This window comes from Lactuca virosa, chromosome 7, assembly GCF_052849685.1.
Source record: "Lactuca virosa cultivar CGN04683 chromosome 7, Lactuca_virosa_CGN04683_v6, whole genome shotgun sequence".
NCBI classification, from domain to species: domain Eukaryota; kingdom Viridiplantae; phylum Streptophyta; class Magnoliopsida; order Asterales; family Asteraceae; genus Lactuca; species Lactuca virosa.
This window is the reverse complement of record NC_136432.1, coordinates 159,837,853-159,862,697: the sequence shown is the minus strand read 5'-3', so window position 1 is coordinate 159,862,697 and position 24,845 is coordinate 159,837,853.

The window sequence follows — 24,845 nt, the reverse complement described above, 5'->3', positions numbered from 1 at the left end:
TACTAGTATACTTATTACTACAATAGAATTATGCCAATATTGTGTCAAAATTTAATATTGATAAGTTACAAACATTTTCCTGTGAAAATTAAATTTTAATGGATCAATTGTTATATAACAATTTAAGTGGAAAATTCTCATTATTGTAATGTTAATATTTAACATTTTAAGAAGTGTTCTAATGATTAAATATTCAAAAACTAAATCAATTTAGTTCTAAATTTCCCAAACTTTGTATTTCAGTTTTAATTGAAGTCAAGGACCTTAAGATAAATTTTCTTGAATTTTTGATTTGTCTAACTATTTTTCACCATTTAATTCCTTGAATAATCATAAAATCATGGAAAAATAGTAAATTATCATGAAAAATTCTTATAATTTTTGTGTAACTGTTTTACAGTGTACATAATCTGGGAAAATTTATAATATGTGTTTTCAAAAAGTTTAACACAATATTTATGATTTTTGTACATTTAAGTGTATTAAATCTTGGGAAAATAGAAGAAAAATAGCATACAGAAGATAAAAATCATCAAAATTTTTATTTATCATCTTAACATATTACAAGAGTTTCTGGTAAATTTTTATTAATTTTGGATGAGTAAAACTATTTTTCCAGTTTTTAATCCATTATAAACACAAAAATCATGGAAAAATAGATATACATTTTGAAAAATTCCCAAAATATTTTTCTAAGTCTTAAATGCAGGGTACAAGCTGCGAAAAATAAGAAATAATATTTTCACATTTCCTAAAGTGGTTTTATGATTTATTAGAGCTAAATAAAAAGAAAAGTAAAAACCATACTAAACAGTAACAAAAGTCATTGAAACTTCTTGGGGAATTTTTATTAACTTAAAGGATCATCCAAGAATTTTTCCAGAACTTATTTACTTGTGTAAGTATTTTATATGATTTAACACTATATTTTCTTATTATTTTCATATAAAAATAAAGAAAATATATATTCAGCTGAAAATTTCCAGAATGCATCTTCATACAATTTAATAACAATGAAAAATTGTTTTCTTATTTTTGATGTTGAAAACCATGCCTAAAGGCTCAATAAACTATAGAGAAAACTTGGTTCTTGTGATTTATGTAAAGATTATTGATGTTACTATGACAATTTTTGCAACATGTTACAAAGACTTTTGAATCAAGATCTTTTTGTACCTATTAATACATGATATTAAGAGTTCAAAATAATTTTTGAATGACTTTTAGTGATGAATAAGTCCTTTGAACATGCAACACAAAACAAATGTTCATAAGGAAAGTGCTGTTTGGGCAACAGTTTTGTACAAATTGGTAAAAATCGAAATATTGGAATTTTCCAATGAGGTCAGATGGGTTTGAAAGCTAACTCAAAATATTATATTGCAGAAAAAGAATCACGAATTTTGGTTAAGAAATGAGTGAGATATGACAGTTTAAAGTCAGGTAAAGAAATCTGGCAGATTGTATGCATGATGATTGGTTAAAAAAGTGAGTTTTCATCATTTCCTTGAGTAAATCTTTTGAAGTATTTTAAATATATCATGATAAACTCATATTTTAGTCATGTTTCCAGAGATCAAAAGATTAAAACTTATCAAAATGTATATACATGCATTTATGAACAAAATTTTGTTTCTCAAAAACTCTTAACTTGAGTTTGATGTTTTAATCCTTAAAATCGATTTTTGCACTAAGATCATGAACATGAAACCTTGTTTATCATACATGCATGGTGTTAAAACACATCCATCATGTTCTAAAAACCATTTTAACAAAAATAAAACAAGTTTGAAGAAGATGAAGAAGGAGAAAGTGTAAGAAAAAGAGCAAAACTTGAAGGAAAAGTGAAGTAGAAATCGATTTTACCTTCAAGAATACCACAAGATGATGAAGATTTCGAGCTTGAGGAGTGTTCTTGGGTTTGTTTTCTGGAAAATTTCATGGTTCTTAGAGGGAGGAAGAGAGAATGGAGTGGTGTTTGGAGAGAAAAATTAGAGAGAAGGTAGAGAGAGTTTTCTAGAGAGAGAAAGAAGAGAGATGTGTGTGTGTTGGAGAATGAGAGTGTGAGAGAGAGATATGGGGAGAGAGGGATCCGAATTTTTTAGTATAATACCCCTTTCTCATTTATTTTCTTTTATAAAATTTATGTTCATTTATAAAATATCTCAATTTTTATATAAAATGTGCACTAAAATCAAGTTTTTATTCATAAAACCTTGATTTTTGATTTATAAATTAAGGGTAAATTTTAATGAGTTAAATTTTATTTTCCTTGATTATATTTCCCTGAATTTAATTGTTTTAGGATAATATTATGAGTTTCATAACTATTTTTATAGAATTCTTGATGTCAAATTTTATAAAATTTAGGTTTTAGGGTTTTTAGGGTTTTGAGAATTAATAAATCTTTAGATATCAAAATCAATAGAATCTTTGAGACTTCAATTTATCTTATGGTATTATAACTCTTTTATAGTTATAAATAATATTTGTAACTTATTTTATCGGTTTATTGGCATTCTATGTAGTGGTTTCGAGATTCAAACGAAATTGAGGAATCAAGTATACTAGTCATAGTTTTCAACTCTGACTTAAGTTTCTATGAGGCTCCAACCTAATTTCTACTGCTAGGTCAAGTGCATAATGTGTGTATATGATTCATGAAAAGGTGTTTGAGTCAAAGAGTGACCCAAATATGGATAGTCACTATAGTTAAGTAGTAGTAGAATTCACATATCAATGTGAAATCTAAGTACACTATCATCCGATCCTACTTGTTTCCATGTTTCTAGTAGGTTATAACCTAGCTTCTAGTTACTAAGTCTATTATGTGTCGTGCCTATATGTGCAACTAAGTTTATTCAAATCTAGAACCGACTCGAATTTTGACGGTTGTCACAATTTTCGAAAGAACACAGAACAGTTTTATAAAACAAAACGCTTATGAACTCACCAGCTTAATGTTGATACTCTTTCAAAACCTACTTGTATTCTCAGGGCATTAGTAGACATGTACACGTGCCAGATTCAAGAAGATGGAGCATAGTAGCTTCGATTCTTTACTTGTTATTTACTTTTGAAGTCAGTATTATATGAATCAAATGAAATGTAAACATTATGGTATTAATACAATTGTTGTTGTTTCTTTGATTACTATTATTCAATTGTTGTGATATTATACATGACGTCCTCCGCCCCTGAATGTTTCTGCCGTTCCGGTTTGGGGGTGTGACAAATAAAGCTTCTTGAGATCGAGATACATCTGATCTGATCCAAGATGTATTGAATACCTTGACTTGAGAGTTTTGTCTACAACTATACTCCAGACTTCACCAAACTTTGGGGTCCAAATTCGGTTCATGAAATATCATGTTTCGTCTTCCTTGAGGTCGAACTGTTTGTCCATGCCTCACAGGTTTTCCAGTTTTCCTCCATGATATTCTCGGGTTTGAGTGCTTCCAGCTGATGTGACAACCCGAAATTTTATATCCTGTATAGTCAAACACTTCATTGAAAGTCAAACTCATTCCTGCTATCATTTAGCACAATTTAGAGTCTGTTTGAGCGTTCTGAGCCTTGTACACTTAAGGAATAAGTGTCGGGGTTTATCTGCTGGATCTATAGTGCAAAGAACGAGCCTGAAACACCCTGACCTGGAGTTCACGGCCACCACATGGGAGTTTACGGCCGTAAACTCCACCTAATATGATGAAAGGGTGGCCATTAGTTCATTACTTTCATTCCCTTGGTTGAAATCCTCTCAAGTATCATCCCGATCTTCGTCCCCGATCTTCAAAACTCGTAAGTTTCTTGCCCTAACTAGTTGATATCTTACATGATCTAGTGATCTTACATGATTTCATCCGTGAAATCATTCCATTTTGTAGATCTTCAAGTTTCACCAAGAACACCAAGAACACACACTAGTGTTCTTGGCCAAAAACGACCATTCAAGCTCCTAGATCGTAAGTACTCTTGTTCTAATTCGTTGTACACTAGGTTTAACATGTTTAGAGCTTAGAAATCACAAGGAAACACAAGATCAAAGGAGTTTACGGCCAATACATGTTCTTGGGCCGTAAACCCCTATAAGTGGGGCAAATTGCACCCTAGTCCCTTCCTAAGCCTTGAATGCTAGTCTTGATCCTTCCTTGGAGTGTTTAGGACCTTAAACAACAAAGAAAACATACCCCCATAAGAGTTTACGGCCGTAAACACATAAGGAAATGGTCCTTAGGCCGTAAACTCTATTAGGTGGTGATATTGTGCCCCTAATGCTTCCTAATGACTAGAACTTAGCCTAGAACCAATCACCATTGAACTAGGAACCTCAAAACATCAAAATGGTACTTCCCACCATGCGTTTACGGCCGTAAACTCATGGGGAAGTGGTCCCCAGGCCGTAAACGCAAGTTAAGGTCATTCTTGGACCTTAAACTCACCTAGCCTCTTGTTTAGCCTTGGAACACTTAACCACTTAAGACATCATAGCTTTAAGCCTCAAATGGAGACCCATTAGAGAGTTTATGGCCAGGATTAAACTCCCATGGGCCGTAAACTCCATTAAGTATGGTCCATTGACCATAAACTCACTTACAATGCCTTGCAATCTTTTGTTGCAACCCAATGGCCTCCTAACACTTTGACTAAAGTGTTTTCCATGCCTTAGAATGTTTATACTTGTCTAATTAGTGTTATAATCACTAATTGTATATATACATATGTCTTTATATGTTATTAGGATCATTGAGTGTGTTTAAGTCTTCACTTAACACCAAGCACTTGTCCGACACTTCCATCCGATCTACTCGCTACAGGTGAGTTCATACCCCTTAATCAATCTTTTAAATGATTTTAAATGCTTTAATGGGGGGGGGGGGAATACAAGTAGAAAACAGTATGTTATAGAATCAATCACATATGATTTATAACTGTGTTTTCAACCAACTAATTTCACATACTTCAAAATGTGATAAACGCAATGGTTTCAGTCCTGTTATACTTAGTTATAAAATGAATTACTTTTGAAATGTTTTATAAAATGACATCAAGTCATTATTATTTATTGTTCAAAACCCTTAAATGTTTTACAAAACCTCTTTCCACTTATTGTTAAAAACCATATCTATACACTTATGTTTCATATATATATGTTTTGATATGAGAGCTTTCATTCTTCTTTCAGTTCCAACACTCTTGGGTAGCAAGGGTGTATAAACCTACTTGGACACTCAATTTACATTCCAGTAAACTATTATAGGCATAGTTTAGGGGATACAAAACATTATTCCTATTACAAGGAATTACACCAGAGTCAGTTCATTCATGAGTCTATACTAATACATCATACACAATATGAAGAGATACTATTACATGGATACTTTTACATAGATACTTTTACGTAGATACTATTACATGGATACATTTACATAGATACTATATGATGAGATACTATTACATATTATATGTTTAGATACTATTATATATGTACGGGACTAACCATTTTACACCCGGCTGTTAGCTACAGAGGGAAAATGCACATCGACGAATGTCTACGGTTAATACTATTCGGCATCTTCCATGTCGTGTTTATCCTAGTACCAAAGGATAATACTTTAGTGATTATATAATTTCCATTTTTACTTTTATTTTGTGACACATTCACATAAACGATGAGGTAGACTATATGTTTATCCTAGTACCAAAGGATAATACTTTAATGATTATATAATTTCCCTTTTTACTTTTATTTTGTGACACATTCACATAAACGATGAGGTAGACTATATATTTATAATAATAGTCGCACATGGGAAAAACTTTCATTGATACAGAAATGCAAACTTCAAAGCATTCGGGTCTTGGTAGAAGACTACCTTTTATACTAGTAGGAAATATGGGATTTTCTAGGGTTTTCACACTTATACGAAATGTTTCATTTAACATTTACCAGTCTTTCAAAACAGCTTTCAAAACAATGACATTAAAATACTTATGAATTCACCAGCTTTATGCTGATCTACACTTTCAAAATAACTTGTATTCTCAGGTCACAAATAGACAGGTACCGATGTAAGGTTTAGAGAAGACGGAGCAGTTAAGACTCGTCTTTTATTTTGAGTATTCATTATGTTGTTTTATACTATGAAAGAACCCACTTGTAAGTAAAACTATACTATTGATGCAATGGATGATGTTGTTTCTTGTTTACTACTTTACATTGTTATGATACATTACATGATGTCCTCCACCCCAGAACGTTTCCGCCGTTCTCGGTTTTGGGGTGTGACAGATTGGTATCAGAGCATTGTTTATAGTGAATTGAGTATATCAACCCATAAAAGATATACTAACTATAAATACAATGGGATTAAAACACTCTGACCAAGAGTTAATACTTTTAAATAATAAAATATTTAATAAAGTATATGTGCCTGCATTCATACTAAAATCAGTGTCACAATGACAAGAACAAAAGTATTACGATTGTTGAATATCACAAGTAAGCTCGGGGATGTATGGTCAGTCCTGGGAGTGGCATAGCCTGATCAACTATGCTGGTCCGAGGAGTGATTAGCATATGCCCAAGAATGGTTGTGATGTGGCAACAAGTCTAAAAACTTACCAACACTACCACAATGAAATACCATAGGGGTATTTGGTGTTATTATAATTACTTATATGAGAATTAAAGGTCTTTATCAATAATCCAATAGTTGCAAGGTGGGTACATTAAGATTCTATGTATCTACGACGTCATAGACTCAGAATCTGTGAATCTTTGCTTTACTTCCTGTCCTCGTTTGGTTGTGGGCTTAGAGTTAGGGTCACTTATTCGAAGGTCTATCCTGTCCTAAATACATATAACTAGTATGCACTAAACAAGTATTGAAGTATCTGATAAAGATCATCTTATAATTATCTAATTAGTATGTCTATTTAGTTATTTCTTATATCCCTTTTCTCGCGTAGATATCATGGCTGCATTCCATCCCCACGGCAACCCGTACTACCCTAACCACGGCAATGTTGGATGGCTCGGAGAGGAGCCAGAGAATGATTACCCAATCCCTATGGATGGTCACAAGCTGAAGGCCTTGCTGATGGTTCTGACTCCGAACCTGAAGTGGAGAACCTACCCCCGATGGCTCTTGTCCCAAATACTAACCCTCGTCCGCCTTTTCAAGGCCCGACGCCTCCGTGGGTGGAAAGCTTGGAAACATGGAGCCAAGGGTAGGATCAGCCCATGCCATTTAATGGAGACCGAAGCTTTTATGACCTAAGCGAGGGGGGGGGGGGGCTCAGCAGACAGAGTCTTGCCAATCCTGGTCCGCAGAGTGGTATGAAATGAGATTCAAGGCAGGACAGCCCTCCATTAAATCATGGAAGTTGTCACCCATGCGAGAATGCAGATGATCCGCACCATTCGCCTGGAAGATGCTCGTGAGAGATCTGAGAGAGACCATGAAACCTTGCTGCAAGCACTGGCTGAAACACGAGCCGAAGTCATAGAGCTCCGAGTACGCCAGAGGGTGTACAAAAGTCACCTGCTTGATATGGAACGTCAACTAGCTGAACTGAGGGTTCACAATAGGGATGACCGTCACCAGTAGTAGATGCCTTACTTTCTTTCCCTTTTAAAAGGAATCGTTTTCATGTCCGTGTCCTATATGGCATTTTTCTATGAAACTATCTTGTACTGTAGGTACTTTTAGTTAGGCCTTTATGCGGCCAAAACCTTTCTACTCCGGATATGATGTAAGACCTTGTACAAGGTCAATTTTCCCGAACTTATTACATCATAAACATCAATAATATGGACAGTCGGCTAACTTCTGTGTCATTCTTTGTTCAAACACTTTCATCATACTATCGTTGGAGTCTATCTGAAACCCACTCTAGTCAAGTTATTGGACTAGGGTAATTTAGCTACGGGATCATTCCCAATTCTCTTTCAAAGGTTGGATCATGTTATTCACCAACCAATGGTACCCCGGTTTGAACGACAAACGTCATGAGACCAATCTATGAACTTACTTCTACTCTGTACTAGGGATGCATCATAGGGATGTAGGTCAAACCTTCGAGAATATACTTCTACTCTTTACATGAATGATCAGAATACATCTAGGGTCAACCATAATCGCTCACGAACTCCCTATCTTTCGTGTTACAGAATCATGTCGTCATCCGGAAATAGTCAGCTGAACAACGAAACCCCTATCCTTCATATCGACGCCACTACATTTCAACCTGCAGTCTCAGCTGCCGTCACAGCTGTTCTGACTCACCTTAACGCTAACAACACAAATGTTAGCGGAATGGTTTTCAATAATTCCAATGAAGGTAACAACCAAGTACATCATCGAGTAACGAACTACCACAACACTCCGAATCTCAAGCCCAAGAATAACAAACGAAAGTTCAGGGATAGAGTTAAAGGCAAATCACCCCAAGGGGCGAGCAAAAGACAACAACCTGTGGCAGCCTTCGCGGCCACGACATCTGTACCTCCTACTTCCATCCCTTCTAGTATCCCAGTTATCCCTAACCCACCCAGACAGTATGCTGGCAATCTCCAAAAGTGCAACAAATGAAACTATCACCATCATGGACCTTGTCGGGAAATGTAGTGCTTAAACTGCAACAAAAAGGGACACACTATCCGTTTCTGCAAGACTCGGATCCAACACATTACTTCAACCACCAATGTCGAAATTTCTCGGATATGCCATCTATGTGGTGTAATGGGACATTTCAAAAGGGACTGCCCAACAGAGAAGGGTGACGGGGGAACAGGAGGAGTTTGACCCCAGAACAACAAAAGACAGCAAAGGACCCTACTATAGTATAGGAACGTTTCCAATCGGCAGTATTTTTGTATGCTTTCAACTGTTTAAAACTAGTGCAACTCGATTCTTATCTTTTGCGAGATCTCGTTATTCAAAGGGACCCTCGTGCTGCGTATACTTGTCTTTTGTAGTATACCTTGTTCGCAGCAGTGGTCTTGTAGTTAATCTAAAGTACTGTAACTCTGTTAAAAGTTGCACTGTTATGTTTTGTCTGTAACGCCTTTAGGATCTAATCTAATTCCTTTATTATTCCGAGTAGTCCGATACTATCAGATAACTTGAGTCATTTCGACCCTCACAATAACAGTTCCGTGCGTAAATCTCTTCCTCCGAAATCATCTTTCTAGCAAAACCGTCATTTCAGAACTCCGAAGTACTCATGTGTAGAGTACCTCATGTTTCTTATCCTTTCCGAAGAAACCTCAGCAAACCTCCCCAGAGTACCACTCGTACAGTACGTCAAGTTCAATCCAAAGACTCGTATGGTTGATCTATCACTAAAGAATGTATACACAAGGGTGGTATATAATCAAGGTTCTACAGGTTTAGAATTGATGATTCCACTTGAACTTCTTTTCCTCGTTAGGATGTGAGCTTAAGGAAGAATCAATATTCGACTACCTTTTCAATCTTAATTATATACGACTCGTATACACGAGACTGCGATTTATGAACCATGTATGAATTCTAATATGAACTTCAGGACGGAGACTGCCCAGGACTACGAGTAATCGCATCGTCATGCGAACAAACTTTCAACCCAGTACGACTCCTGTAAACAGATCGCCCTACAGTCTAACACCCACCGAGCTACAAGAACTGTCAGGTCAAACCTAACGAACTCCTCATCAATGGAATTGAAAGACCAAGCTCCTCACCATGGAGAGCTCCGGTCTTGTTCTTCAAGGAGAAAGACGAATTGTTTCGTAGGTCCATCGACTTCAGAGACCTCGACAATATCTCCAGTAAAAATCATTACTATCTTCCTCGCATAGATGAATTGGCCGACCAACCGCAAGGAACGATGTACCCTTCAGAAATGGACCTGAGATCCGAATATCACCAGTTGCGAGTGTTAGAGAAGGATGTCCCGAGGACAATCTTCCCAACTCGATGCGGACACTACGAGTCCGTAGTGATACCCCTCAGATAGGACCAATACACCCGTAGTATTCATGAACTTAATGAATATGGTACACCATTCTTACTTGGATCGGTTCGTCATTGTCCTTGTAAATGACTTACTTATCTACTCTCGTAGTAAGAAGGAAATTATAAAGAGCATCTACAACAAACCATGGAAACAATACGATCAGAGAAGCTTTACACGAAATTCTCTAAATACGAGTTTTGGAATTGAAGAGTCAAATTCCTAAGACACGCTATTAGTGATATGGGAATTCTTGAGGACCCTTTCAATTAATCAAAACCGTTGAGAATTTGTCAGCACCGAAGACGCCGACGGGAATTCGCCAAATTCTAGGTCTCGCTGACCTACTGTCGTAGTTCATTTAGAACTCCTCACAAATTACGGAACCTCTTACGACTTTGATCCAGAAGGGAGCGGCCCTTGACTGGGAAGAGAAGCAAGAGGGAGAAACCTTTGGAACTCCAGGTGAGAGACCAAATTCTTTTGGAAGTCTCACTCTGGGAAAGCTTGATACGCTTCGGAAAGCGTGGGAAGCTAAAATCCAAGATAGTTAGGGCCTCCGAGATTCTTGCCAGAATCGGCCCTGTAACTCACAAATCCAACCTACCCCGCGAACTCAGTAACGTACGTTCTACCCTCCACGTCTCGAACTTGTAAAAGTATCTATCCGACAAGACTCTTGTAATCCCACTCGACGAGATCGGGTTCCACAAGAGCCTCACCTTCGTGGACGTACCAAAGTGACCATGGACCGAGAGGTCATGCGAACGAATCAGAGCCGCTTCCTATTAGTGAGGGTTCGCTGGAATGCAAACCGAGGACCTGAATTCACTTGGGAGCGCGAGAATAAATCTATTAGGAAGTATCCCCACTTCTTGGCTCGATTATTCATGCCTACTCCTTTACCTAAATTCTAATTTCGGAACGAAATTCCCTCTAACGGGGGGATGATGTGACAACCCGAACTTTTATATCCTGTACAGTCAAACACTTCATTGAAAGTCAAACTCATTCCTGCTATCATTTAGCACAATTTAGAGTCTGTTTGAGCGTTCTGAGCCATGTAGACTTAAGGAATAAGTGTCGGGGTTTATCTGCGGGATCTATAGTGCAAAGAACGAGCCTGAAACACCCTGACCTGGAGTTCACGGCCACCACATGGGAGTTTACGGCCGTAAACTCCATGTGGGCCGTAAACTCCACCTAATATGATGAAAGGGTGGCCATTAATTCATTACTTTCATTCCCTTGGCTGAAATCCTCTCAAGTATCATCCCGATCTTCGTCCCCGATCTTCAAAACTCGTAAGTTTCTTGCCCTAACTAGTTGATATCTTACATGATCTAGTGATCTTACATGATTTCATCCGTGAAATCATTCCATTTTGTAGATCTTCAAGTTTCACCAAGAACACCAAGAACACACACTAGTGTTCTTAGCCAAAAACGACCATTCAAGCTCCTAGATCGTAAGTACTCTTGTTCTAACTCGTTGTACACTAGGTTTAACATGTTTAGAGCTTATAAATCACAAGGAAACACAAGATTAAAGGAGTTTACGGCCAAGACATGTTCTTGGGCCGTAAACCCCTATAAGTGGGGCAAATTGCACCCTAGTCCCTTCCTAAGCCTTGAATGCTAGTCTTGATCCTTCCTTGGAGTGTTTAGGACCTTAAACAACAAAGAAAACATACCCCCATAAGAGTTTACGGCCATAAAAACATAAGGAAATGGTCCTTAGGCCGTAAACTCTATTAGGTGGTGATATTGTGCCCCTAATGCTTCCTAATTACTAGAACTTAGCCTAGAACCAATCACCATTGAACTAGGAATCTCAAAACATCAAAATGGTACTTCCCACCATGATTTTACGACCATAAACTCATGGGGAAGTGGTCCCCAGGCCGTAAACACAAGTTAAGGTCATTCTTGGAACTTAAACTCACCTAGCCTCTTGTTTAGCCTTGGAACACTTAACCACTTAAGACATCATAGCTTTAAGCCTCAAATGGAGACCCATTAGAGAGTTTACGGCCAGGAGTAAATTCCCCTGGGCCAAAAACTCCATTAAGTATGGTTCATTGACCATAAACTCACTTATAATGCCTTGCAATCTTTTGTTGCAACCCAATGGCCTCCTAACACTTTGACTAACGTGTTTTTCACGCCTTAGAATGTTTATACTTGTCTAATTAGTGTTATAATCACTAATTGTATATATATATATATATATATATATATATATATATATATATATATATATATGTCTTTATATGTTACTAGGATCATTGAGTGTGTTTAAGTCTTCACTTAACACCAAGCACTTGTCCGACACTTCCATCCGATCCACTCGCTACAGGTGAGTTCATACCCCTTAATCAATCTTTTAAATGATTTTAAATGCTTTAATGGGGGGGGGGAGGGAGGGGAATACAAGTAGAAAACAGTACGTTATAGAATCAATCACATATGATTTATAACTGTGTTTTCAACCAATTAATTTCACATACTTCAAAATGTGATAAACGCAATGGCTTTCAGTCCTGTTATACTTTGTTATCAAATGAATTACTTTTGAAATGTTTTATAAAATGACATCAAGTCGTTATTATTTATTGTTCAAAACTCTTAAATGTTTTACAAAACCTCTTTCCACTTATTGTTAAAAACCATATCTATACACTTATGTTTCATATATATATGTTTTGATATGAAAGCTTTCATTCTTCTTTCAGTTCCAACACCCTTGGGTAGCAAGGGTGTATAAACCTACTTGGACACTCAATTTACATTCCGGTAAACTTTTATAGGCATAGTTTAGGGGATACAAAACATTATACCTATTACAAGGAATTACACCAGAGTCAGTTCATTCATGAGTCTATACTAATACATCATACACAATATGAAGAGATACTATTACATGGATACTTTTACATAGATACTTTTACGTAGATACTATTACATGGATACTTTTACATAGATACTATATGATGAGATACTATTACATATTATATGTGTAGATACTATTATATATGTACGGGACTAACCATTCTACACCCGGCTGTTAGCTACAGAGGGAAAATGCACATCGACGAATGTCTACGGTTAATACTATTCGGCATCTTCCATGTCGTGTTTATCCTAGTACCAAAGGATAATACTTTAGTGATTATATAATTTCCCTTTTTACTTTTATTTTGTGACACATTCACATAAACGATGAGGTAGACTATATGTTTATCCTAGTACCAAAGGATAATACTTTAATGATTATATAATTTCCCTTTTTACTTTTATTTTGTGACACATTCACATAAACGATGAGGTAGACTATATATTTATAATAATAGTCGCACATGGGAAAAACTTTCATTGATACAGAAATGCAAACTTCAAAGCATTCGGGTCTTGGTAGAAGACTACCTTTTATACTAGTAGGAAATATGGGATTTTCTAGGGTTTTCACACTTATACGAAATGTTTCATTTAACATTTACCAGTCTTTCATAACAACTTTCAAAACAATGACATTAAAATACTTATGAATTCACCAGCTTTATGCTGATCTACACTTTCAAAATAACTTGTATTCTCAGGTCACAAATAGACAGGTACCGATGCAAGGTTTAGAGAAGACGGAGCAGTCAAGACTCGTCTTTTATTTTGAGTATTCATTATGTTGTTTTATACTATGAAAGAACACACTTGTAAGTAAAATTATACTATTGATGCAATGGATGATGTTGTTGCTTGTTTACTACTTTACATTGTTGTGATACATTACATGACGTCCTCCACCCCAGAACGTTTCCGCCGTTCTCGGTTTTGGGGTGTGACAGCTGAGCATCTTGAATTTGGGTGGTGAGATTGTAGGGTTTCAAAGTACTCCATGGATTATGGCAATGGACCCCCTTGATGTAGTGTAGGTTAAAAGCCCAAGACTTGTCTTTTCCCTATAAATAGTCATGTATTATTCATAATTAGGGTTAAGAGTGAGGAAAATGTAGTCGCCACGTTGTGAGGTTTCTTATGTAGAGTTAGATTCTTTAGTCTATTCTGAAAGTGTAATTTATTCCTCATGTTTTGAATAAATCGAGTGATCATTCGACATATATTCATATTTGTGTTTGTTCTTATTTTCCGCATCTTGTTCATCAAATCACAATTAGGGTTTTTGACCCAACAGAGATTGGAGTGGGTGGTTAGGGTTTGAGCATTTAAATGAAAAGGCTTTGCTTGCTCTTTCCTGCTTAAAGTGTTTGCTATGACATTGGCTTTACCAGGATGATAACGAAATTCACATTCGTAACCATTTAGCATTTATACACACTTTCTTTATCTTATGTTGAGTTGCTTGTCACACCCCCAAACCAGAACGGCGGAAACGTTCAGGGGCGGAGGACGTCATGTACAGTATCACAACTATTGTATAATAGTAATCAAAGCAAATACAACCATTACATTGATAGAATATTGTATTTAAATCTGTTCAATACATAATTTGTATGACATCAAAACTGTATAGCAAAAGTATAAAAGACGCGACTCTACGTGCTCTGTCTTCTCAAAACATATGGGTGTACCTGTCTACCTGTTCCTTAAGAATACAAGTGGTTTTGAAAGTGTATCAACATTTAAGTTGGTGAGTTCATAAGTATGTTTTTACGGTGGAAAAACTTGCTAATGTTCCTGGAAATATGTTAACATGTTCCTCCAAAAAATCCAATATTTCTTTAGTAATGAAAAGTAGTCTTATTAATGAATAAAACCATATCATGTATGTTTTCCCTAAACTGTATGTAATACTAGTGTACTCGATACTAGGAAAGTAGTGTACTATTGTAATGCTTGTTATGAAACCTTTGTATGAAAACCAGGATACTACCAGCAGTAATGTATAGTAGTGTATTATATGAAAACCTTTGTATGAATGTCTGGATACCACTAGATGTAATGTACAGTAGTGTACTGTAGTCTCATTAATTAAAATAAAACCATTAAAGTTGTGTTAATCCCGTAAAAAACTGATTTACTTAATACTATTGTGAGTTTCATATAACCATTCTTGATATGACCTACTGACCTCTACGACATTCTTCAGGCGTCGGTTGTTATGACGTTTGTCACCCAGGCCTGCCAGCCTAACTGTAGCTAAGAGTTTAGGTGCAGGGTGGTCAATCACGTATAGATCTATACACAAAATCACGCTCTCCCTCCAGGAGACTCTGGTTATACTGTAAAGGATTTAGTGATGGGTTTTGAGCATTCTAACACTTCCTAAGTGTACATGCAACCCTAATAACCTTGGATCTATGTTTGTCTAATAATCATGCAAAGTTGAATTCCAAGGTTATATTCCTATCTAGCATACATGGGGAACATTTTTTAACTTGAATGAAAGATAGAATAACTTACCTTGTTGTTGATTATGATCCTTGAAACCTTGTGAGCCTAGCACCCCAAGTGTGATGCCTCAAATGCTTCACACAACACAAAATGCAAAGGAGTAAACTTTAGAGAGAATACACACTTCTAAACTCGGCCTAGCCCTCTTGTTTCTTATGTGTCGCCGATTTTGGTGGAGAACATGTTGCTTATATAGTGTGTCACATCTAGGGTTACACCATGTAAACCCTAATGTGGCATGACTCTTCATTTCCATGACCCATGGGTTTGTAACTCCCATGGACCCTCCATGGAGCATTCAATGGGTTTAACCCAACTTGATTATCCATGGAGCCTTTTAGCCCACTATACAAGTTATGGATGATTTACATGATCAACCCATATATTTAATTAGTCATCTTTTGATCACTTAATTAATCCTAGATTAATTCTTGATCAATACTAATTAAATAATACTATTAATATATTAGAACTTATAATATATTAATAAACCACAAGTGTTATTTCTCTCATTTAGTCTATCCAAATGCATGATGCCATGCAACCCAAATGGACCATGCCAGGTCGGGTCAAGTACATACCAGAAATAGTTATGGACTTAGACACCTTATCCAACAGTCTCCCACTTGGATAAGTCTAATAACTATAACTGCAAGTATGACTTCAGGAACCGATCAGCTATCGTAGCTCTTTTCAAGGTTTCTCAGAACTGAGAAGATGATGATACGCCATTTCAGATAAGTGATCATATAATCCTCTGTTCTAGATATCAGCCGGACAAATACATGGAACAATGTCTTACTTTGTGTCCAGCAGTTTGTTTCCCGATTTCCGATTTGTTTGACATAGAACTCAATTGAACACATCAACTTAGTTCTGACCGGGCCCGATACATAGGTCAAAACAAAATCATCGAGGGGCCCAGATATCAGCTTCTAATCCAAGAAGGAACAGATAAACTTCGACTCATATGTTTGTTCTACTACTCATTGAATTATACACAAGAGCACGTTTTATAACATCGAGTTACCAATGCGTTTTCGTACAATCAATGCATAACCAACTCATAAGTAACAAATCATATATCTAGGTTTGAAGACTTATATGATATTACCGTCTCACGATCACTCGAGATAAATTCCATGAAGTGATTCCAGTGAGCGTGGGTTGAGTCCAAGGCTCAGAACTTATGAACACTCATGAGTGTTGTAGCCATGTCCAGCAACTTAGACCTCTGCAACAAATCATGACAGTCTTGATTCATACCTACTTCCGACATATGACCGACTGTGGAGGTTCGAATAATATGATATACCAAACATAATTATTCTGGAAGTCAAAACATGCAAAAAAGAAATATAGTAAACGATCGAGAAGAGATAGCAACACTTTACTCATAAATAAAACACCTTTTATTCATCATCTAATGTCAATTACACTTTACAAATTTCAAGGTTATCTAACTACTAAATCTAATATCATCCTTCAGCCCTATGCTCCGAGCATGCTGGAGATGCTTAACCCGAGTCAGTCCCTTCCTGAGGGGATCTGCTGGATTCTCATCTGATGATACCCTCTTTGCCACGAGGAGTCCTTCTTCTATTCGATGTCTGATGAAATGGTATTTTCTGTCGATGTGTCTGGATCTCCCGTGATCCCTTGGTTTCTTGGCTAAGGCAACTGCACTTTCACTATCACAGAAAATTTCCATTGGCTCTTTAATAGCTGGTACAACTCCAAGGTCTCCAATGAAGTTCTTCAGCCATATCGCCTCCTTTGCTGCCTCGCTAGCTGCTATATACTCTGATTCGCAAGTTGAATCAACCACTGTCTCTTGCTTGGAACTCTTCCAAGAAATTGCTCCTCCATTTAAGGTAAAGACCCAGCCTGACTGAGAGCGGAAATTATCCCTATCAGTCTGAAAGCTAGCATCACTATACCCTACAACTCTCAAGTCTTCACTCCCACCGAGGGTAAGGACCCAGTCCTTAGTCCTCCGTAGGTACTTGAGGATATTCTTTACCGCAGTACAGTGTGCCTTGCCAGGGTTCCCCTGATACCTGCTAACCATGCTCAAAGAAAAGGCTACATCAGGTCGAGTACACGTCATAGCATACATGATTGATCCTACAGCCGAAGCATAAGGTATTCGACTCATTTCTGCTATCTCAGCCTCAGTACTAGGGCTTTGTGTCTTACTCAATCTGGCGTTACTCTGGATGGGTAACTCTCCTTTCTTGGAGTCCTATATGCCGAATCTCTTCAGCACCTTATCCAAGTAGGTACTCTGACTAAGTCCAATTAGTCTTTTACTCCGGTCTCTCAAGATCCTTATCCCTAGAATATAGGCAGCTTCTCCTAGGTCCTTCATAGAGAAACACTTCCCAGGCTAGGACTTAACTTCCTGCAGAGTTGGGATGTCATTTCCTATGAGTAGTATGTCATCCACATACAATACCAAAAAGCTAACTATACTCCCACTAGCCTTGACATATACACAAGATTCATCTTCACTCCTAGAAAAGCCAAATTCTTTGACTTTCTCATCAAAGCAAAGATACCATCTGCGAGGTGCTTGCTTTAACCCATAAATGGATTTCTCAAGCTTACACACTCTATTAGGGTACTCTGTGTTGACAAAACCCTCTGGCTGACTCATGTAAACATCCTCAGCCAACTATCCATTAAGGAAAGCGGTTTTGACATCCATTTGCCATATTTCATAGTCATGAAATGCGGCTATGGCTAACAGAACCCTAATAGACTTAATCTTGGCCACTGGAGAAAAGGTCTCATCATAATCAACTCCCGGAGTTTGTGAGAAACCCTTTGCAACCAGTCGTGCCTTATAAGTGTGTACATTACCATCCATGTCGGTCTTCTTCTTGAAGATCCATTTGCACCCTACAGTCTTACGACCTGGTACATTCTCAACCAAGTTCCAAACTTGATTGTCATACATGGACTGTATCTTGCTGTCCATTGCCTCTTTCCACTTGGCTGACTCAGGGCCTGCCGTGGCTTCCGCGTAACTGTTAGGTTCATCCAGACCTATCAGCGTCTCATCACTTATAAGTGTATCACCTTCCGCAGTAATATGGAATCCATAGTAATGCTCAGGTGCATTCCTAACCCTTGTGGAACGCCTCAGAGGTACAGACTTGTCAATTGGCTCAACAGAAGTTTCCTCCTCAAGTTGAGTGCTAGGGTTTGAAGTTCCTTCACCACTTGACTCTTGAATTTCTTCAAGGTCAACTTGCCTCCCACTGTCTCCTTGGCTTATGAACTCTCTCTCGAAAGAAAGCCCTCCTAGCTACAAAGACCACATTCTCACTAGGTCTGTAGAAGAGGTAACCAAAGGATTTCTGTGGGTAGCCGATGAAAATACACCTCTCACTTCGAGGTTCGAGCTTATCATGAGTCTCGCGTCTCACGAAAGCCTCGCAACCCCAAATCTTAATGTGGTCTAGTTTGGGTACTTTACCAGTCCACATCTCATGAGGAGTTTTGGCAACTTTCTTTGTGGGAACTAGATTAAGGATATGGGCGGCAGTCTCTAAGGCATACCCCCAAAATGAGATTGGTAGCGAAGCTTGACTCATCATGGAACGAACCATATCCAACAAGGTTTGATTACGCCTCTCAGCTACACCATTCAACTGCGGTGTCCTGGGAGGTGTCAATTGTGAGACAATCCCACATTCCCTAAGATAGTCGAGGAACTCTGAACTAAGATACTCACCACCTCGATCGGATCGAAGCATCTTAATGTTCCTGCCCAATTGATTCTCGACTTCCTGTTTAAACTCTTTAAACCTCTCCAAAGTCTCTAACTTATGCTTGATTAAGTAGACATATCCATATCTACTGTAATCATCAGTAAAAGTCAAATAATAATGATTAGCATCCCTTGTGGCATGTTTGAAGGGCCCACACACATCCGTGTGTATAAGATCCAACAAACCTTCACCCCTCTTACAAGAACCTGTGAAGGGTGACTTTGTTATTTTTCCAAGTAAGCATGATTCGCAACTATCATCTGACTTTAGGTCAAATGACTCCAATACTCCATCCTTTTGGAGTTGGCCTATGCGTTTCTTGCTTATATGTCCAAGACGACAATGCCATAATGATGCTTTATCCAAGTTATTATCATTACAGAATCAATACACAATACATTACTTCCTAAGTTATCAACCACAGATACAGTTTCATACACACCATCACAAGGTAATGCTTTAAAATAAAGAACATTATTAAAGAAAGCATTAATCGAACCAACTTCATTATCAAATGAAAAGGTGAAACCTTGTTTATACAATGCATGAAAGGAAATAATATTTCTTGCCATTTCTGGCGAATAACAATATTTATTCAAATCTAAACTAAACCCACTACTTAGCGATAAAGTATAAACTCCAATCTTGGTGACAGGTAAAGCTTTCCTATTCCCCATGATTAAGTTTATTCTTCCATGCTCCACATTCTCACTTCTTCTTAGTCCCTGCAAATAAGAACAGATATGAATACCACAACCGGTATCAAGGACCCAAGAGTTAGAATGGGGTGAGTTATTAGATAATATAGTGTAAATACCTGCATGGTTGGGTTTAACTTTCCTATCCTTCACATCTTGCTGGTACTTTGGGCAGTTCCGCTTCCAATGTGACTTTTCATGGCAATAGAAGCATTCAGCCTCTTTAGGGTCAGAAGAAGGAGTGACAAAACCTTTCTTGGTTTCACTTGAAGAAGAGCCATCAAGGGTCCTAGCCTTGATACCCTTCGAAGAGCTCTTCCTCTTCTTCCATCTACCTTTCCCGATTGCGAAAACCGGGGCGGAGTTTGGAGTAGGAGTGTTAACAACCGACTTACCCTTAAGACCTGTTTCTGCGGTCTTGAGGAGTCCCTGAAGTTTGCTGAGTGTGACCTCTTCCTTATTCATGTGATATGTCATGCGGAATTGATCATAGCACGATGGTAAGGAGTGCAAAATGATATCTATTGCAAGCTCCTCAGGGAAGTTCACATTAAGCTTCAGCAACTGATCTACATACCTTTGCATTTTCTGCATGTGGCTTGTGACGGATTCCCCGTCCTTCATCATGGTTGTTATGATAGAGCATATGATTTCATACCTCTCTTGTCGTGCACTTTGATGGTATCTTTCCATCAGATCTTGGTGCATTTCAAAAGGGTAGAAGTCCTCATAGGACTTTTGGAGTTCCGCTGTCATGGTGGCCAACATGATGCATGCCACTTTTGTAGCATCCATTTCATGTGCCCGGAAGTCAGCGATCTCCTGGGGAGTTGCAGTGGTCTCATCAATCTCCTTAAGCTCCTTGTCAAGGACATATTCTTTGTCCTCGTAGCGGGTAATCATCCTGATGTTTCTGATCCATTCATTGAAGTTGGATCCATCAAAAGTGACTTTCCCACACAAGTTCATAAGGGTAAAGGAGCCATTAGGATTAGAGCCAGAAGCAGCATTGTTTGAAGACATCTGAAAGAAGAGAACAAGATTAGTTTAGATATTAAGAGAGTCCTTAATAAAATACCCAAATGTAATATTAAGGCTAGGATCCAATCATAATATATTATAACTTAGAAGAGGTATGCCGTAATCCAAGCTATAACATATTTGAAAGGTAGGTGAATGACGATTCACCAATTTCCACCATGAAAAACGAAATATAAATATTAGGTTTTTAATTGGTTCTTAGAAATTCCTAGATTCTTTTGATATTCAATGAACTTTTCAAAGGCATGTTTCAATCTCGAGTGTGCCCTCCAAGTTTTGTGACTGGGATACCGAGGATCACAAAACGAGGTGTGAAGTAACCATGCAAATCACTTGGTACCCTCAAGGTTTATCACTCAATCGATGTGCCGGTAAACCATACACGCTCCACCGATGCTATGGTAAACCTTAAGTCACCCTTTACCTACCTTGTTAAGTCCAAGTTAATGTGCCGGTTAACCACACACGCTCCACCAACGACTTAAACAAAGTGTAAAGTGTAATTTCATGGATTAGCACCTTATTCACATTTTCCTAAAGTAACTAAGATTGGGAATTTAATAAAAGCATTTAGTTACTTTATAATATTCATCATACTTTTAATGAGAATTTATAAGTCCTTGTCTTACCCATTCGGCTAACGACCCTCCACCGATCAAGGAAGTGGTGGGTGAGAGTGGACACCCATTAAGTTGCCATTTTATAGGCAACAACCTTATACCACCCTTATAGACCGGCTTCGTGAATGAGGCGTACTAGCGGTAAGACGACTTGTCGTTATACATATATATATTAGTAACTTATAATATTATAAAGTATAAGGGTTGAATTTTAACTTTTAAAATTCTAAGGGTTGGAACTAAAGTTTTAATCAAGACTTTACATGTTCCAAAACTTGAGGGCAAGTTTTGTAAACTTCCAAAACTTTTCATTTCTTATAACTTATGAATTAATTGAGTAATAAAAATGAAGACTCTTCATTTTTATAACTCTTGTGTTCTTTTAATGGCTTTAATAAAAGTGAGACTTTTGGTTTTCCATAACTTGAGGACAAGTTATGGACTCCATTAAAACACATTATGATCATGAATTAAACTACCATGAAGGTTACAAACAATTCCTATGATCATCTAATCTTAATAAGTTCAAGAACATGAATATGAACACTTTCAAGAATCAAAAATTACACTTAAAAAAAACTTGTAATTTTAATAATTGCCATTGTAAATGGACTAGCATAAACATTACACCATCTAAAACAAGCTTTAAAATATCAAAACAGTTTAGGGTAATGTTTCTAGTCCATTTCCAGCAACAAATGTGCAAACTTTTATACGAGCAGAAAACAGAAAAACGATTTTTTTTTTCAAGCTGTTTGCACACAAAAAAAAAAAAAACAACAAACAAACCTAGGCTCTGATACCACTGATGGGTTTTGAGCATTCTAACACTTCCTAAGTGTACATGCAACCCTAATAACCTTTGATCTATGTTTGTCTAATAATCATGCAAAGTTGAATTCCAAGGTTATATTCCTATCTAGCATACATGGGGAACATTTTTTAACTTGAATGAAAGATAGAATAACTTACCTTGTTGTTGATTATGATCCTTGAAACCTTGTGAGCCTAGTACCCAAGTGTGATGCCTCAAATGCTTCACACAACACCAAATGCAAAGGAGTAAACTTTAGAGAGAATACACACTTCTAAAATCGGCCTAGCCCTCTTGTTTCTTATGTGTCGCCGATTTTGGTGGAGAACATGTTGCTTATATAGTGTGTCACATCTAGGGTTACACCATGTAAACCCTAATGTGGCATGACTCTTCATTTCCATGACCCATGGGTTTGTAACTCCCATGGAGCCTCCATGGAGCATTCAATGGGTTTAACCCAACTTGATTATCCATGGAGCCTTTTAGCCCACTATACAAGTTATGGATGATTTACATGATCAACCCATATATTTAATTAGTCATCTTTTGATCACTTAATTAATCCTAGATTAATTCTTGATCAATACTAATTAAATAATACTATTAATATATTAGAACTTATAATATATTAATAAACCACAAGTGTTATTTCTCTCATTTAGTCTATCCAAATGCATGATGCCATGCAACCCAAATGGACCATGCCGGGTCGGGTCAAGTACATACGAGAAATAGTTATGGACTTAGACACCTTATCCAACATTTAGAACCGGTACCCTGATGGGTACCCCAAAGTAGTGCCTCTCAACCCTGTAATTACTAGTTTACGTGTAGTGTAGTGGTGTTCACTTGTACTTGAAATTATATGAATTACTTGTAGTAGTGTACTTTGAAATGTAAAATAATTATACTTAAATAATCATTTAGTAGTGTATCCTTGAATTAGTGAGATAGAGTAGTGTCCCATAAACTATACCTATTATAGTTTCCTGTGTAGTGTTCCTTGAGTTTGTAAAATAGTGTAGTGCTTCCCAAACTATACCTATTATAGTTTGAATGTATGTTTTGAAATGAACTGAAATCCTTTGTAATTTATCTGTGTACATATATCAGAAATAAAAGGTTTGAACAAAGTTCCCTTTTGCTCGACATGTTACAAAAGGGTTAAAATTTATATACAAATATATTTTAATAATTGCAGTGATAAATCGGTTTGAAACAATTGCAAAGGTTTTGAAACGTTTTGGAATCGTTTGAATATTAACACAAAAAGTCCTTGTGTTTTACTTGTATCCCCCCCTAAAAACATGGAAAAATAGTGAAAACGTAGGGGTATGAACTCACCTCGAATGTGCGTTTGTGTTTGAATTAGCGAGCTGTAGAAATGATCCTCGGGTAAGCGTATGTGCGAATAACGTTATCCTAAAAATAATTGTATCCGACGTCGTATTTAAATTAATAAGAAATGATTTAAATAATAATTAAAGTGTTAGACAACACTTTAATTATGTAAGTAATACTTACAAAATTATTTGGAATTATTTGAAGTGTGGAAAGGAGTTTTCGGTGGACAAATCGGGTTTTCGGTGTGTTCTTGGGTGTTTTCGGTTGGGTGCTTGAAGATTTGAAGATATGAATGAATGCTCTTGGTGTTCTTGGTGAAAATAAGAAGATCTGGGCAAGATTCTTAACAATATATTTTGTTTATGGATGATTTTTCAGAGCATAAATGGAAGTGTTTACGGTGTGAAAAGTGGGAAATGAGGAGTGTTTGCTGTTGAATAATTATACATAGGAAAGTGTTTACGATTCATAATGGGCCTTAAGTTCATAATTTCGGTCCATTTCATGAATGTTTTCGGCCCTAATGGGCTTTTCCCTTTTTGATTTCGGTCATGGTGACCGAAAACTCAATGTTTCATGAGATTAGAACCGAAAACCACCTTTGATTTCAAATCCCTTGGCCGAAATCTCCATGTTCTAGATTCTTTGGACCGTAAACTCCTTTTCTTCTTAAATTCTTGGCCGAAAACCTTATTTTGTGTAATTCTGTATAGTTTAAACCTTAATCTTTTATCTTATGTTAATTTATACTAACAATAATCAATCTTAGGTTTCAAACTATAATGTGGTTTAGACTCTTATTGATTTGAAAATGACGGGTTGTTACATTATCCGCCCGTTAGAGGGAATTTTGTCCTGAAATTCTTTCTATAGTGAATACATCATGGACTAGGGAAAAATGCGGGTACTTCTGTTTCATTTGATCCTCCCACTACCAAGTGAATTCAGGTCCCCGCATGGCATTCCACCGAACCTTCACTATTGGTATGTGAATTTGTTTCATTCATTTGACTTCCCTATCCATGATTTCTACTGGTTCTTCCACAAAGTTAAGACTCTCGTTTATCTCAATTTCATCAAGTGGAATCACAAGAGTCTCGTCAGATAGACACTTCTTTAGATTTGACACGTGGAAG